This window comes from Tupaia chinensis, unplaced genomic scaffold (assembly GCF_000334495.1).
Source record: "Tupaia chinensis unplaced genomic scaffold, TupChi_1.0 Scaffold000126_2, whole genome shotgun sequence".
Classification (NCBI taxonomy): Eukaryota; Metazoa; Chordata; class Mammalia; order Scandentia; family Tupaiidae; genus Tupaia; species Tupaia belangeri.
The window spans coordinates 5,189,541-5,205,705 of NW_006159594.1; the positions used below are offsets into that span (position 1 = coordinate 5,189,541).

At 35.0% G+C, this 16,165-nt stretch overlaps 1 pseudogene; it reads right to left on the reverse strand.

Moving 5' to 3' along the window:
- The window catches only part of LOC102496917 (leucine--tRNA ligase, cytoplasmic-like), a 192,220-nt pseudogene that overhangs the window by 165,006 nt on the left and 11,049 nt on the right, over positions 1–16,165 (reverse strand).

Below are 16,165 nucleotides of genomic sequence, written 5' to 3' on the forward strand. Positions count from 1 at the left end.
GACAGGCATGCACATGCACCAGTGTATACAGGACCATCCCATGGCGTGTCAGCATTGCAGAGCATCGCATTGACTCTGAACTACACAGCTGGCTCTGCTTAGTTTTTTTGAGTAAGATTTTTAACATTTGAAGTAGGAGGAGAGTGCAAAGTCTTTTTACTTTACCTCTTTTTTAGTTTTTTTTTTTTTTTAGTATGTGTGCTCCTGTGCTCTCACTTGTGAGAGACAGAGAGAGAGAGAGAGACAGTGAGAGGGAAAGTGATAAATCACCCCCAGGGAGGATGACCAAGCCACAATCCCTTCTCCTCGATTCTCCTCTTGGGAGTTAAGAAATGTACACACACGTGCCTGGCATGATACTCAAGCCACTGGGTATTGGACTCGCACCATGGTAGACCCTGGGGGTGTCCAGTGCCCCAACCACCATATCATCTGGTGGCCAAATTTTAATTTTTATAAAGCTACACTTGCAGAACTTTTCTTTGAATAGAAAACTTTATTGAATCATTTTGAATAATATGTTACCAACTTTGAGTTTGAAAATCTTTTTATAACAGTATATAACTTTTCCTGAGGTTATCTATGTTCTGAAAATCATTCACTGCTTAGACATATCTTGGGATGGAGAGATTTGAATCAGGTTAATATATGTCTTAATTCCTTTCAACTTTTTGAACACAAATAAAAAAGCATTATTATTATTCTTAAATTATATCTAGCAGAATATTATTTTAATATTTTAGCTATTGTGTTTCCTCCAAGATTTTCTGTTACCCAGAACTATGCTCTCCCTTCTCCCTTGGGGTTAAGAGTTACCTACTTTCTCAAAGAGCATCATTACAGATTTTGAGCATCTAAAGACTCTTTTGAGGCTCAAGAAAATGATACCTTTACTTTTAAAACCTTAATTCCTGAAGAATATTAGACACAATATATTTGGAAAAAAAAAAGAAAGAAGGAAAGAAAGAGAAGAGCCATCAGAGCAAGTTCCTTCCCTGTCTCTCTTCCAGATTAAATAACGTTTTCATTGATATTGGGAAAGCAGACAGGGAACGGATCTAGTAAGGAGCACGTAGGTGTTGGGATGTGTGTGTGTATGCGTGTATACGCACACATATGATTATATCAGAGCGAGAGGCCTTGGACTTGATCCTCTCCTTCACACAGGTACGTTCCTACAGTGAATCTGGCCTCAGCCTTTTTCTTTGATGTCGAGATGGGTTCTTGATGCAATGAGGGCAGCTGCCTGAGGCAGCCGACATTTCCAGTATTTTCCGGATGTCCAAAAAGATGCAGGCATTGCTAAGACAAAGCACAACACAAGAAGCCTTATGTTCAAGAAAATGAAAAATACTTAATTTGTTTAGACAAGAAAACGAATGAGGACAGTGCGGGACCAGGAATGGGCATCTGTCGGCAAGTTATCAGGATTAAAAGCTAAGTCCAGGAAGGGATTACAGCTATCTGTAGCTAGTGTTTATCATTTACTTGACAGATGCCAAGTATTCTAAGCCTTTTCTATGTGGAATGATAAGGACACTTTACACCATTATAATGTGGCATGCACTTTATTTCCATTTTACAGAAGAAAAAACTGAAATGCAGAGAGATTTACTTACTTGCCTGAACTATTTTTTTAAAGAATTATGTATTTAATTTTATTTGTCATTATTATTAGTTTTAAATGTACTGCAGGGCACATATAGTCATCATAGAGAAACAGAGAGAGAAAGAAATAGTGAGAAAGCAAGCTGCCAGATCCTGGACTCGAACCATAGTAGGCTATGTGGCAGCCTGGTACCTCAACCACCACACCACCTGCTTGTCTGAATCACTTTATCTACTACTTATCCATGAGACGATGCACATTTTATTAAGTAGATGGCAATTACCCAGGAACAGATCCTCTTCTGTCCTCTGAGACTTACTATACTACAAACAGGGTAGAACACTGACTGAAAACATTGTTTAATAATGACACTAGGGAACAGCAGTTAGCTTAATGGCTATGTTGCTAAACTCCCATGTAGCAGACTGTGGTTTGAGTCCCAGACCCAGTGGCTTAAGCTCAGGCTGGGCGCATGTGCGTGCGTGCCCAAGATCCCGAGAGGAGAATGGAAGAGAAGGGATTGCGGCATGCCCATCCCTCCTGGGGGGTGACTTCTTGCTTTCTGTCTCTCTGTCTCTCTCTGTCTTTCTGGTGAGTGCACGTGCCCTATAGCAAAAACTCTCCAATAAATAAATAAAATAACAACACTCTAAAGTTATAGAAAATCTTGGACTGGGTTATTTTACTTAAATTGAGTAACTCTAGGTGAAAAATATGTATAGACAAGATATTAAACTATGAGAAACTCAAGTTACATTTCTTGTTCTCCTGAATTGTAACCACAGAGTAATATCTGTTGCATATTGATGCAGAAATGGGGCCAGAACGCTAGGAAAAGGAACTACTACTCCCTAAAGCATTAAAATGCCTGTTAGAATGCAAGGTGCGGATTCCCTATCTGTCATACTACCTAACCTGATTTGAACAGAAAGAAAAAAGTGTAATCCTATAGTTAACCAAATACTGCTTGTAAATAAGAAAGAGACTGCATGAGAAGTCTTGCTCAGATGTAAGATGATCAGTCTATAGTGAAAGGTGGCTGGCATTTTTTTTTTGTTCGTTAAAAATTTTAATTTAGTCTTATAACTTCTTATGTACTTCTAATTGTTGTACATCTCTATAGCATAAAATGTGTTTTTTTCAAAGCATGTATACAATGTTCAATAATCAAGTCAAGGATATTACCATATATATCATTTTTGACAAAGGACCTTTGTTTACTGGTAATTTTGGAGTAGCAGGTGTCCTTTGTAGAAAATAGTTTTGCGTAAATAAGTAGCAAATATAGGATTCAGAACACTGAAAGAGTTGTATTTGTAATAAATGAGTAAGTAAAAATAAATCACAAATATAGAATTCAAGCCAACAGTGATGGAAAGATAAATACGGATTTCTTAATAATTAGTAAAAATGATGCAACGATAAAAGACAATTTCAGACTAGCGTGAACTAAGTGTCTTGCATAAGTAATTATAAAAGGATGTACATCAGCAAGAAGAAACATGAAGCTAGTACAATCAAGAAACAATGAGTATAAAGCTGTGATACATATAAATTAATACTAGCTGAAAAAGTCATGAGTAACAATTCGTGATTTTGAATAGCACTATTCTAAAACTTAGATGGATCAAATACATAAAAATATTAAATGTACAGATTTAAAGCAGAAAATTAAAACATATACTTAAGTATAAGGAGTTTTCAAATAGTTTATGGAAATGTGTATTATGAGAAAACCATAAAGCTGGACCTGTAGTGCAGTGGTTAAGAGTTGTGCATAGAAAACTATTGTAGATCCCACATGGTCAACTGGTGAGAATCCTAGCCCTAATGCCTTGAAAAACATGCTAGTTGCATGTGTATGTACATGCCCAAAATCTTGATGGGATGGAGGAAATAGGATTGCATTGTGATCATGTCCTAAAGAGAAATTTTCTCTTTCTCTCTGGTGAGCATATGTGCCCAATGACAATAAAAAAAGCAGACAAGGGAACCAGCAGTTAGCATAATGGCTATGTCGCTGGACTCCCACATAGTTGACCGCGGTTCGCGTCCCGGACCCGGTGGCTTAAAACCCACGCCGGGCGCAAGTGCGTGCATGCCCAAGATCCTGGGAGGAGAATGGAGGAGAAGGGATTGCGGCGTGGCCATCCCTTCTGTGAGGTGATTTCTCACTTTCTGTCTTTCTGTCTCTCTCTGTCTGTCTGGCGAGTGCACGCGCCCTATAGTGAAAAACCTCTCAAAAAAAAAAAAAAAAAAGCAGACAAGAAAGAAAAACTATGCATGCATTTCAAAATATTCTTGCACAAAAATAAATTATGTTAATTCCAATTTTTCACAATCTTTTTTAAGTTCTCTTATATGTACATAATATATATTTCTTTCTGTGTTTGTGTGTATCTATAGTCAAATATTAAAAAAAACAACTGCTTATTTATATAAAATTTGATACTATATTTTGCCTGATAATAGATTTTAACAAATTTTTAAAAATCAATATTTAAAATTATGTTGTGTAATTACATTGCAAAAGTTAGAATTAAGTAACAACAGAATAGAAAAAACAAACACATGAAACCCCACCAAGTAAAATATTTGCAAATTAAAACCATAGTTTGGATGAGAGGAGCAAAGAGGAGAAACATTTAACAGGTAAAAGATGTAAAGTTATCTGTAAAAAATTTTTTTTGTAACTTTTACTTTATAAAAGATAAAATAAAGCTTAAAAATGAAAAAAATAAGTATGGAAAATTTCTCAAAAATAAATAGAAAATAAAAATCATAATGAAAATTGCTAAATGTTTGAAAATTATTAACTTGTTCACTATGTATCAATGGCCACAATGTGCAACTAAAATATTGTAAGAACGGAAGAGTACAGACTTGAAAGTTGCCTGGTATAATGTCACTATGCCACAGAGACTGAAATAAATTTTCTGGACATTCAGCCCAAATAAGTCTAAGTAAAATAGAAATATAAAATCAGAATGAGTCTGTTGGAAAGACTAATAAAGTGTCTAAAAGTTTGGCAAGACTGATCAAGAGGTGGGAGAAGAGAGATACTATAACTAAAACTAATGTATAAAAGGATATAATTGAACCCAGTAGAGATAAAAAATAGATGATGGCAACACTTTGGATAGATAAATCCCAAGTTCATCATCTTTAAGCAGTTCTTGTAGTGTAATGGAAATCAAAGTCAGTCTCTTTCTTTAAAAAGTAAAACTATGCAAAATAATAGAGTTGGAGTAGTTGACAAGGAACTTCGTCTCTCTAGGGATACATATTTGTTGGGTCACTAGTGACCCAGCACAAGATCACAGACTATGGGATCGTTTTCTGGATGTCTTGGGAGAGAACATCTTTTAACATTCTCTTTGATGAAGTCTCCCCAGAACACAGGTTAGTGAAAACTTCACAGCCATAATGAACAAAAAAAGTAATTCTCAGCAGTATTTTGATAGTTGTTATTTAATACTTTCTTTCACCCAGAACAGTCTCTTCCACCATACCTTCATATATACTTGAGTCTTGAATATTACCTGTTATTGCGAACTAAAGATGAAATATTATTGAAATGAAAAATTCAACAATATTAAATTATTTTTTGGTTACAGCTATTAATCAAACTCTTTAAGGTTTGATATGAATTTTCTCTCATTTTAAACCTTAACCATTTCTTTTGTTTAAGATTTTTAAAAAAGTGTATTACTGCCTAAAAAAATTGAGTGCCATAGGGACAGTCATTGAAAGTTTAATCATCAGATGACTTTTGAGCTAGGCTAAAATTTAAGAATCTTTAGAAATGATACAGTGTGCTTTTTTTTAACATAAGAATATATGCATTAATATGCTTTAGAAGAAACTGTGAGACTACATAATAATTTACCTTGGTGATTAAACAGACTAAATAAACAAGGCAGATATCTATTGCAAGATCAAATCAACTGCTTTAATATGTGCAAGGTGAAATGCTTTCAATTTTTTTAATTAACAAGGGCAGAAAAAAAGTGCCATGTATATATCAATGCAGTTTTACGATAAAAACAAATAAAACCTCATTTTTAGCACTGCTGGAGAAACAAAGATTTTCAGAAAATAATCATGGATGTTATTTTTCAAGATTAAAGACACATTCATTAAAAACTATTCTGATGCATTAAAATGTTATAATCCAGACTTTTGGAGTTTCTTGGTTATTAATCAATTTTAGAGTGAATGAAAATACAACTAGTTTCAGAATATTTAGACTAATGAAAGGAACACAGCCTAAATCAATCATTAAATCATTAAATCAACACATAATTGAGTGCTGTTATATGATAAGCTAGGCAAGGGCACACACTGGGATGAAATAGTGGCCATAAATTTACAAGAAAATAAAAGTTTTTTTATAATTAGTTACATATAGGGCTGGTGTTTTAAGTTTGTTCCTGGAAACAAGAGAAGAGGTTTCAGTGTGTCTTTCGGGTTACTAAATAATATTCAGTTTTCCTCATTTAATTTATGAAGTTAACTGAGGTTCAGAAGACTCATTGTTTTTTTCTCCAAATAGGGTAACCTGCTTTCCTGACATAGCTTGAATACTAGTAATTTCACCTCTTATGAAAACAAAACAAAGCAAAACAAAAAAATTTTAAAAGCAGTCTAAGTTTATTATAAAATCCTAAGTCTAGTCCTATTACTGATTTTAACAACACTTTATGACAGCATCAATGTCATTCTTGAAATAATTGCAGAGGGTTAGTAGAAAAGAGGAACATTTGTTCTTACACAAATGTTGAAACAATGTTCTAATAGTACCTAAAAAATGTTTTGGTCCACAGTAATTTTGCAATGTTAACAAATATTACAAAAACCATTTTTTTCCCTGTAAAATATCCTATAGTTAAATATCAGATATGTCTCTTTGAATAAATATGTGGCATATTAAGGTAGTATAACTATCTTAGACTGATTATATGCACTTGAGGTCAAAACTATTACTATATATGTGTTTATATGTATGTGTATAAATTTATTTACATATATCATACCTACAAGTATATTATATATACCTTCACAGAGAACACTCACCACAGGGGAAGTTGGTTAAATGAATTTTTTTCTCTCTTATTACAGAAAATTGAGGAAATTAGCAGGAATGTTGCCAGTTGTCATATAAAATCAATTTTTCATTGTTGGGACTAGCAGTTAGCGTAATGGCTTTGTCACTGAACTCCCATGTAACTGACCATGGTTCGAGTCCTGGACCTAGTGGCTTAAACTCATGCCGGGCACGTGTGCGTGCATGCCCAAAATCCTGAGAGGAGAATGGAGGAGAAGGGATTGCAGCATGGCCGTACCCCCCTGGGGGGGGGTGATTTCTCGCTTTCTATCTCTCTGTCTCTGTCTTTCTGGCGAGCACACATGCCCTATAGCAAAAACTTCTAAAAAAAGAAAGAAAGAAAAGAAAAAAGAAAAGAAAAGAAAAGAACGCAAGCCTCTTTATCTAGACCTCAATCCAGAATAGAAAACAATAGCATTTGGTCACTAGGAGTATTTCTAGTAAAATCAAAAAAACATATGAAATATCTAGATTCTTGGGATTGGGTACATTGATAGTAAATCTAACACCTGTGCACTGTGAGATTCCTCTGATGTGGCATAATTTACAGTGTAAAATATTTGTTTTTATTTGTTAGGATTCTCACATTGAGTTTTGCCAGCTCACTTTAACAAAACCTTCTAGATTTTGATGCCCAGGTTCATTAAAATAACAACAATGAATACTTAGAGGAATTTGTGTTTTGCATGAAGGAATCATGGAAAGAAATGCTTCAGGGAGCAGTATGTTGTGCTGAAGGTATGACTGTGTGTGTGTGTGTGTGTGTGTGTGTGTGTGTGTACACACAGGTGTCTGTGTGATCCATTCTCTCTTCTCCCTAGCCTACATAAAATACTGAAAGCAAATGGATCCCAAAATTTCTATAACACTATTTTTCTTTCTCTATCACTCCCAATCTATACTAACAGAAAATAAAATTTTTGGTGAATTGTTTTATATTGCTGCAGAATAAAGAAAGAAATGTTTATTTATATAGTAATATAAACACATTCATACACATGCTATTCAACTTTCTTTAATAATAAAGTCTTAAGCAGAAGATACATGTAATGAAACAGTTTCTATAGGACCTATGAGGGTAAATGTAAATTTTTTGACGTACGTAAACATAAAATTCACTGGTGGAATTGTCTGTAGCTGGATTCTGTATTCAGTTGCAATTTTCAAAAGAAGCAAATAAGGGACCAGCAGTTGGCGTAATGGCTATGTCGTTGGACTCCCACGTAGTCGACCACGGTTCGCGTCCCAGACCCGGTGGCTTAAAACTCACGCCGGGCGCGTGTGTGTGCGTGCCCAAGATCCTGAGAGGAGGATGGAGGAGAAGGGATTGTGGCGTGGCCATCCCCCTGGGGGGTGATTTTTCACTTTCTGTCTCTCTGTCTCTCTGTCTGGTGAGCACACGCGCCCTATAGCAAAAACACTCCAAAAAAAAAAAAGCAAATAAAAATACAATTCTATTGATAATGTCCATTTTAAAAATTTATTTAACAAATATTTTGTAGTATTTGTTATAGCCTAGTCAATTTATTTAAAACTGGGACATATACAGGGATTAATATTCTATGGAGAAGTTTCTAAACAATAATGAAGGAAATGGGCAAAAAACAAATTGTATGTGATCTTGCAATGTTGGAGATGTAGGTTGTGAAAAAATGTCTTCAAACTGTTCACAGAAAATGCTTAGTCTGAAAAAAACTATGCATGGATTTCAAAAATTGTTTTGCAACAAAATAAACTCTTACTAACCTGCAATTTCTGAATAAGATCTAGTTTGGGGTACCAAGAAGCATCAGACATCAATTTGAAAAGAGCTCCTACTACAATAACATGAATTCTGCTAAAATGAAAGTAAGAACAGACATCAAATTTATGATGAAGCTTGGATGAAAAAATGTGAAATTATTAATGTTTCATGAAAAGCTGATGGGGAAAAATACCAAAAAGAAATCAGCAGTTTAGGGGACCAGATGGTGGCACAGTGGTAACACAATAGTCTGTGAAGCTGAGCACATGCGACGTTCTACGTTTGTACCTGGAGACCTTCCTAACTACGCCAGGTGCACGCGTGGTCATGATCTGGGGTGGCCAAAGCAGGGGGTAGATCACAACATAAAGACTATGTTGGGGGTGCCCTTTTCTCTGTCTCTGTCTCTGTCTCTGTCCCTGTCACTCTGTAAATAGATGTTTTAAAAAAAATAATCAGCAGTTTTCAAATGGAACACTCATTTCGAGGAGAGATGAGATGATGCTGAAGATGATACCCTCAGCAGCAGACCATTCACATGAATCTGCACATTTGCATAGAAAAATTAATGTCATTAGTGCCCTAAATAAGGAAGACCAGCAATTACGGCAGAAACAATAGACAACACCATAGACATCTCCACCAGGTGGTTTGGCTTACACAATTCTAAAGTTGAGCAAATTTTCTGCTCAATGTATATCAGTAATCTTGTGTCCAGATCATCTCCAGATAAGGACAGATCGTTTAATGGAAATTTAAACAAATAGGTTAAGTTCCTAAATTATTTCTTTGAAAGATTCTAACAATAAATGAAGTGGCTTTACTAGTACAATTCTGAAGAGAAATCACAAAGCAATGATTACCAAGAGGTGGCCATCCAGGGAATGCAAAAGCAGGCCAGTCAAGAGCAAAAGTCATAGCCACTGCTTTCTGGGATGCTCAAGAAATTTTGCTTTGGGACTTTCTAGAGGGTCAAAGAACAATAATATATATTATGAGAATATATATTTTTCCAAGTTAGCTTAAGCTTTATCAGAAAACCCCCCAGGAAGACTAGTCAATCGTGTGGTGGTTCAGGCAGTTGTGTCCCATATGGCAGCCTTATGGAAGGTCCTGTCAGGCTTTCTCTCTCTCTTGCATGCATGCATGTGACTGCACACTTCCTCTGGAAAAAAAAAAAAAGAGAGAAAGAAAGAAAGAAGGAAAGAAAGGAGAAAGAGAGAAACTGAGAGAAAAAAAGAAAAAAGAAAGAAAAAGAAAGAAAGAAAGAAAGAAAGAGAGAAAGAAAGAAAGAAAGAAAGAAAGAAAGAAAGAAAGAAAGAAAGAAAGAAAGAAAGAAAGATGAAGAAAGAAAAAGAAAAAATACTCCAGGGAAGGTTTCACCAAGATCTCCCACAACAATGCCCCTGCTTATTTCTCACCTCAAACAAAAGCCAGTTGGTAAGAGTTTTGATTGGGAATTATGAGGCATCATCTTACAATCTTGATTTGGTTCTCCCAACTTCTTAATGTTTCTAAAAAAAAAATCTTTAAAGGGCACCTATTTTTCACCAGTTAATAATGTAAAAAAGATTGAATTAACACAGTTAAATTTCCAGGATCTTCAGTTCTTTAGGGATAAATTAAATGGCTACTGTCATCACTTACGGAAGTGTGCTGAACTTGATGGAGCTTATGTTGAGAAATAAAGTTTAGTTTTTCATTATTTATTCAGTTTGAGGCCCTCACCCACAGTAGTTGGAGATATTTTTTTAGAGATATTTTTGCAATAGGGCATGGGCGCTCATGGGAGAGACAGAGAAGCAGAAAGTAAGAAGTCACCCACCCGGGAAGATGGCCATGATGCAATCCCTTCTCCTCCATTCTCCTCTCAAGATTTCGGGCACACACGCACACATGCCAGGCATGAGTTTTAAGACACTGGTCTGTGTGGGAGTCTGACCACACAACCATTACACCATTTGCTGTTCCCTAGATGAACAACTTCTTGAGAGAGAGAGAGAGAGAGAGAGAGAGAGAGAGAGAGAGAGAGAATACACTGAGGGTGAATATGCAGTTATATATTTAGAGAATGACAAACAGATCAGAGATGGGTACTTCCTAGGAAAATACCTATTGGGCTATATTTTTATTTTTCTGGAGCCATCTGTCCTACCTATGGATAAAATCCCTTTTGTAGAAAAGTATCTTGGGAACTGCTGAATTTTTCTACATTTGGCTTTTATATTTAAATGAGGGATATTATTACCTTATTTATGGAAAAGCACACCAATTTATTAATAGTCTTTAAGGAATGAGAAAATTTTATAAGGACAGAATACTAGAGAGAAAGCAACTTGGAAGATCAGTTAAAAATAGAACATTTTGATAACAGTCATTTATTTGGACTCAATAGGTAGAAACTTATGGGATTCAATACGAGTAGTGCAAATGGGGCATGAAGGCTTCAGTATATATGTGGAATTGAAGCTGCTTTCACTTTCCATTTGATGAAATTGAATTTCTCAAAATGGACTCTATATCTTTTTAATTCGAAGATTTTCAGCAAGTAGGAGGATGATATCCTATAATTTATGAAGATAGTATTTTATTATTTTTTTATTAGCTCAGCGTTAGCAACTGCGTTCTTTCTTTTTTATTCCCTAGCCATCTTGCTGCTGGTGCTCCTTATAAGGAAAGCTGCCTTTCATTTTCATCTTCTTTAGCACAGCTGGTGCTTGTGCTACCCTGAACATTCATTGAGTGATTTAAAAAATATATGTACTCACGATTGTCACCTATGTATGCGATACAAAACTGTCCTCTCTCTTTTTAAACCGAGATAGCATTTGTACCAGCCTCTAATCTTATGTACCACTTTCTCCCCTTTCAGAACCAAGCTGGCAATTCTCTTCGTGAATAGCTTTAAAATTGCTCATAGCAATCAATGACAACTGAGGCATCACTAAAGAATTTCTTTTATCTCCAAGCTCCAATTTAGATCTGTCATTAAGCTTGAGTAAGCTTGAACTGTCAGAACATTTTCCCTCATCACATGCTCTAAGCACAAAAAGTCAACTTCAAAATCAAATTTGTTCTACCTCTCACTATACTTTGGAATGGTTTCATATGAACAATAAACTTCACCGAAATAGTACTGTCAATCTTTAGTAACTCAAATAACTATGGCTTTAAATAATAGCGAGATGCTGCCAAAACTCAAGGATGACGTATGGTAAATCATTCACTCACATTCAGTTGCTTTTTGTTGTGCTTTAAGAGGGAAGCGTGATATTGAGTAAAAGAGCACTTGATAGTGAGTAAGGAGATGTGGAGTCTTCTTTCAGATGAAAAGTTGTGTAATTTGGGGCAAGTCACTTTTCTTCTTTAGCTCTTAGGCTCCATGTCTGTAACTTAAGATGGTTTTATTAGATTTATTTATTTTATTCTAAGGTCCTACCCATTTCTACTACTTGACTACTTAATGAAGTTAACTTTTCATTGTACGGTATTATTTTCCCTCAAAAAATGGATCAGAAACAGTTACCAAAAAGAGCTCTAGGGAAAGGAAGAGAATCAAGGTGGAAAACAAAGAAGCAAAACATTTAAGGGACACAAAAATGGAAAATTATATGTTGATGATAATATGTATGATAATATCTTTAACTGGACTAATATGCAGTGTATTCAGGCTGGGAAAATTCATTTTGCATGATATACAGTGATTAAATGTATTAAAAATTACCCCCCCCACACACACACACATATATATATATAGTATATATAAAATAGAAGATAGAATATATAAAGTAGAAGATAGAAGAGCTAGGAAGCTAGGAGTTGCAAATTAATTACAAAGCCCCTTATCCAAACTTAACTTCTGAAATGTCTTAGCTTCAAATTCTGGAGCAAGATGATGTTTTGTTTGGGTTCTATTGGTGAACAGTAACTGTCTTTTAAAAATCATAATTTCTATCCTCGAGATCTTTCTACTGACAGATCCTTCAGACTCACCCACGTATTTAAATGTAGTTTGATCTTTCTTTGTTTTGCAAATTCCCTTTTGAAACCGTCTGTGTGAACATCAGAGGTGCCAGACTGAGACTAAGGACCACAGAAATCTGGCGGAGCTACACATGCAAACAGCAGCTCAAATGTGTTTATAGAGTCCTTGTTCAAAATGAGTAATTGTTTTTTAACAATTTCTTCACAAGCTCCAAATTGGCTGGTATTTCTTCTCTTACCCGTAAAGGCAGGAGGAAGGTTTCTTTATATCCACTTTATTTTATAACTACTACTGTTTTAAACATTACATGATTCTTTTCTCTTCTATATTTTTGTAAGAAATGGGCTTAGTGGACATAGAATCCAGGTCATTATTACCGTGATGTGTTGGAGCTAGAAGAGGATTTGGTGATTTTTTCGTAAGCAAGATTTTAATACAACTATGGGAGCAGGTAGTCACTTAAATCAATTCTGTAATTTTTCTTTCGTTTCCAGTGCCAGATCCTCACTGAGCCATTTCTAACCATTAGCCCAGAATCCATATCTATTAGTGTTAATTGGACCTCTAGTCACTGGTCTCATTGGTATCACTTGATATTTCTTTTTTTTTTTGGAGAGGTTTTTGCTATAGGGCACGTGCGCTCACCAGAAAGACAGAGAGAGACAGAGAGATAGAAAGTGAGAAATCACCCCCCAGGGGTGATGGCTATGTTGGAATCCCTTCTCCTTCATTCTCCTCTCAGGATTTTCGGCATGTATGCACACGCACCTGGCATGTTTAAGTTACCAGGTCCAGGACTTGAACTGCTGTCAACTACATGGGAGTCTAGTGACATAGCCATTACGCTAACTGCTGGTCCCACCCTTGATATTTCTTAGCCTGATCAATGGACTAAAGTTGGACTCTGGTACACATATTTGCAACCTGGGTTATATTTCCTTGTTCCCATAATCAAAGTGTGTTTTTTCTTAGGGAGTTATTTGTTAATGGCTAACCAATCTTCGAAGCTGTTTTATCCTAGAGTGTTAATGGCTAATAGTAGTTCAGGAATGAGATATCTTCAGTTATTTTTAAAAATCACTTATTTTGTTTTATTTGTTATTATTATTAATTTTCTACAGGGCATATGCACTCACAAGAGAGAGAATGAGAGAGAGAGAGAGAGAGAGAACATGAGAAAGCAAGCTGCCAGGTCCAGGACTTGAACCACAGTTGGCCATGTGGGAGTCCAGCACCTTAACCACCATGTCACCTTCTGGCCCCGAGCTATCTCAGTTATTAACAGCTTATGAGTAGCAAGATAATTAGGTATAAATAAGTCAGTTTCGGCTTTCCATGATTTTAGAATCTTATGACATAGGTTGATACTTAACTTTTTAATCACATATTAATGTTCTAAAAATGACATTTCCTCTCTAATAAGCATCAAATATTCTCTTAGATACACAGTAGTTTACAATATGATTTGTAGACTTGTGAGACAGTGTTAATCTATAAAATTGTTTTGGTAGCAAAAGAAAAACACCAACTAGTTTTATTTGTCTCTGATCCATGGCAACATTCTTTCAGCTTTAAGGACCGACATAGAAGTTTCTCTTCAGATCTTTCACATTTATATGTTATTACATTCTCCTTTTAAGTGAATCTTTCACTTCATAATTTCTCCATACATAATGCTAGGTTTTAATTTAGTAATACCCATTTATGATTACTTTTCCAATTTAATGCATAACATAATGAAAGATAAACTAAAATGCATATTGGTTTAGTTTTATATGATAAATAATTTGCTTTATCCTACTAATCTAAGATAACACGAGTAGTTAGATGTACCATTATTATTTATAAAATATTATGTCAGGTTGTGAAATGTCAGTGAGTGTGTATCACATACTAATTTAGGAATACTAACATGTTAAAATATGTGCTTTTTAGAATGATGATATGTCCTAATAGAATAACCTTAACCAAAAATAATTTTTTTCTAACACCTTTGGAATGATTTTAATCATATGATTTTGTTAGTTTTTATAAAATGCAATACACATTAAGATAAAACTTTTTTAAAAAAAAGAAATACTAGGGAATGAAGTAAGCATGAAATAGAAAGAGAGTAAAATCTTTCAATCTGCATTAATAATACTAAATAGAAACTTAAAAAACTTCGTATGTGGGGCCAGGCAGCAGTGCAGTCATAAAAACAGGACACCTCTGTGAGACAATTGCTCATAGGAAGGTTCTCGGTTTAAGGCTAGAGACCTTCCTGAATACATCAGACATACACTTGGCTGGGATCTGAGGCCTGCTGAATGCTGGAGCTGGATTACAGTGTCATAGCTTCCCTGTAGGGAGCTCTGTCAACCTCTCTCTCTTTCTCACTGATAGCAGACATAAACTTGTTTTGTTTTGCTTTTTTCTTTTTAACTACATTTGTTAACATTTTCCTAACCACCATCTGAAGAACTGAAAATGTTTAAAATTGAACTATGTACTGGAAATGTTGTCAAGTTTAGCTTTGGTTATACTGAGACAGGCATATTTTTATATATGTGCAAGTGAGAATGTATATTATTTAGACCAATAACATTTTTTACAAATTTATTTCTTTCATGAGTCAGAAAAGCAGAGAGAGAAAGCACCCTAAACAGGCTTTTAAGACCAGGATCTGCCCCTGGCTTCAGCCAGTTCCTGATCGTGGGCTTGATTAGTTCTAGCACACTCAAAGAGGACTCTGACATGAACTCAGAACCTTCTCATGTGGCTCAGCCTCACAGAATGTTGTATTATACCGCTGTGCTACCGGCTGGTCCCTGGATTTATGTTTTTGATAGTGTTAATAAACACATTAACATTCCAATTTGGATTTTGTCCTTTGGTATGTAACTGTCTATTACTATAGTAACTTTGAGTTCTTTGTAAGGTACTAACAGCATTAATACCAGTATTGGTTTCCAATGAACAACTCTAGTTCTATAGCTTATCTGCATATCCAGGGACAGCTCTCAAACTTGAGACAAGAAGAATTTAGTGACACAGAACAAATCTTTGTAAAGAGAATCTAAATATGGAAAAAAACAATATTTATCTACATGGGGAATTTCTGAAATGTGTACTATTATAAAAGTTAATTCCCCTTCTGAATAAATGATATTTGATTTTCATATTAGCAAACTAGTTTGAACAGCTGCACAAAACCGCTCAAATAAAAATTAAAAAAAAAAAGTTTCAGATCCAAATTTTGTGTTCAGATTAGCAGGTGCTGAAAATCCTAAAATGTATACTTCCGCTTGGAGGAAACATTTAGTTTGGAATACATTTCTATTATATTAGTTTGGTTATGACTAAAATGTATGTAGTGATAGTAAAAACTTTTACAAACAGACAGTTTTTATACATGTTGTGTTAATATGATTAAGAAGAAAAAGCCTGGTGTTCATGACCAAGCAATAAGAACACTTGTAGGAAGCAAGTCAGTGGATAAATGACCCTACTACACAGGTAACTAAGGTGTCATGAAAGCAGAATTTCATATTTCCATGTGTATGAGTATTAATAGAGATGTGTTGATTGTCAAAGAAAATAAATCTTTAGTAAATGCCATTTTTCTTTCCTGTGTAGAGAAAGAAAATGTAACCATTTGGAATATAGAAAGGACTTGGGTTAGGAAGACCCAAATTCCTTCTTTTTATTTTATTTATTTATTTATTTATTTATTTATTT